Source organism: Coenobita brevimanus, chromosome 78, assembly GCF_032717465.1.
Source record: "Coenobita brevimanus isolate Jiangsu-jjx chromosome 78, ASM3271746v2, whole genome shotgun sequence".
NCBI classification, from domain to species: Eukaryota; Metazoa; Arthropoda; class Malacostraca; order Decapoda; family Coenobitidae; genus Coenobita; species Coenobita brevimanus.
In genome coordinates, this window is record NC_137031.1 from 25,408,613 (window position 1) to 25,411,112 (window position 2,500).

Below are 2,500 nucleotides of genomic sequence, written 5' to 3' on the forward strand. Positions count from 1 at the left end.
TATCTATTCAGAAACAAGTGTGCTTTGAATAACTATGGTTCATGACAACTTCTGAAATCTTATATCGATGACACCACGTAAACGCGTCCCTCTTCAACAAAAGGAAAAAGTTGCCAGTTCGTAATGAATAGGGACATTGCCATACTGACCCATTTTTAAATCTATATTCACATACCTTTTGAAGGGAAAGCCACGTTACCTATTAACACAATTAGTTGACCTTGTCATGGAGAGAGGTTTCTGTTCTTTTGCGGCTTATTTCCCATAGCTCGATAGCAGAAAAAGACAATACTGTAGCTCCACCTTATATTCATAGTAGGCTACTTCTCCGAGATTAGCATCGTATTCTTGTGTTAATCTTTCGCTAAATCTCACCAAACAAGAAGAAAGGATGATAAAATTAGGCCACATTATAGTAAATATAATGTGAGTAGGAACACAGACTAACCCGTTATCAATTCGTAAGTTGTATGTGGAAGGGAAACTGTGATAATTGTTCCCAGAAGCTAATATATTACCTATTCAGCATTTAACTTAAACACTTTTCTTTCAGTTGTCATGCCCATAGCTTAGTGTAATCTGGAATTCCTCTCTCTCTCTCTCTCTCTCTCTCTCTCTCTCTCTCTCTCTCGATTTCCCTTCTACATAATTCATTCCCTGCATTCGTCTTATTCAAGCCCTGAGAGAGAGAGAGAGAGAGAGAGAGAGAGAGAGAGAGAGAGAGAGAGAGAGAGAGCAATTTCATGACTAAATAGGCAGGAGAGGGAGAGAAACAAGAAAGGAAAAAGAATAATTGACGATGAGGAGAAGGATGATGATAAGAAGAAGAGGGAAGAGGAGGAGGAGGAGGAGGAGGAGATGAAGAAGAGGAAAAAGATGGAAGCGGAAATGATGAGAAGAAAAAGGAAAATTAGGAGGAAGAGGAGAAGACGAACAGGAGGAGTAGTAGACTAAAATCATAAGGATGCGCGATAAGGCATCAGAGAGACCTATAGAAGGAGATGATTAACCAAGAAACATAATCAGGTGAGGAAGGCAGGCAGGCAGGAGTGTTGGCAGGCAGGGTGGTGAGCAGGAAGGCAGTCAGGGTGGTGGGCAGGCAGGGTCATAGGCAATCATGAAAGGTGGCAGACAGGCAGGGTGACAGATAAGCAGGCATTGTGGCAGACAGACAGGCAGGGTGGCAGACAGACAGGCAGGGTGGCAGACAAGCAGGCAGGGTGGTTGGTAAGTAGGGAGAATGGTAGGCAGGCTGCTGGGGTGGTAGGCAGGCACCAAAGTGGTCTGAAGGCAGGACAATGGGCAGGAAGCTGGGGCCATAGGCGGACAGGCAGAGCGACAGGCAGGCAGGCAGGCATTGGAGAGGCAGTAAGGTGGCAGACAGGCAGGCAGGGCGGTAGGCTAGCAGGAAGGGCGGTAAAGAGGCAGACAGGGAGGTAGGCAGGCAAGTTGGTACAGGGGAATGGAGGCAGGGTGGTTGGCAGGCATGCAGTATGATAAGGGAGGCAGAGCAGTAGGGATGCAGTCCGGGATTTAGGCAGGTAGAAAGAATGGAAAGGGAGACAGGTGGTATCAGAGAGGTAGGGAGACAGAAGTGGTGCTAGGCAAGTAGAAAAGGTGGTAGGCAGGTACAAAGTGTGGTAGACAGGTAGGCAGTGTGGTAGGTAGACAGGTTGTGTGGTAGGCAATAGGCAGGCATTGGTAGGGAGGCAGGGTGATAGACAAAGAGAAGGTTGGCAGGCATGCAGGCAGGGTGGTAGGTAGACAGGCTGTGTTGTAGGCAATAGGCAGGCATTGGTAGGGAGGCAGGGTGAGAAGGATAGGGAGTATGGAAGGGTGGGAGGAAGTGTAAGGAATGGAGGCAGGGAAAGGTATCTATCTATCTATCTATTTATATATACTGTATACAGAGAGAGAGAGACAGGGGGGGGGGGATGTGTGAAGTGAACTTGCTCCCTCCCCAAAGACACAATAGTTACAAACTCAGACAACTTACACATTTACCACCACAACCACCACACCCACCACAGCTACCACACATAGCACAACTACCATAACCAATACAACTACCACTAATGTTACAACTTTCATTATTACTACAAAGGCCTGAATGGACTCTCCATTTCCTCTTCCTCATCTATTAGATGTTCTTCAACACTTTCCCTATCCCCCCCGTCTAACTCTCTCTCTCTCTCTCTCTCTCTCTCTCTCTCTCTCTCTCTTCCCAGACACAACTTACTGCTCCTCCAACACAAATGCACTCAATCATTGGTCAGACACACATGCACTCACACCCAAGGACACATTTACATGCACACATAGTTATGTACACAGGAACATAGCTGTAAACATGAGAAAACTACATCCTCTCTCTCTCTCTCTCTCGTCTGTTCCTTCTCGTACCCTTCCACTCCAAAAATATACGGAGGTTCACTCGTCGGAAGTTGAAGTTCTTGAGGAGGGAACTAAAAATTATTTAATTTAACGATCAATTATCTCT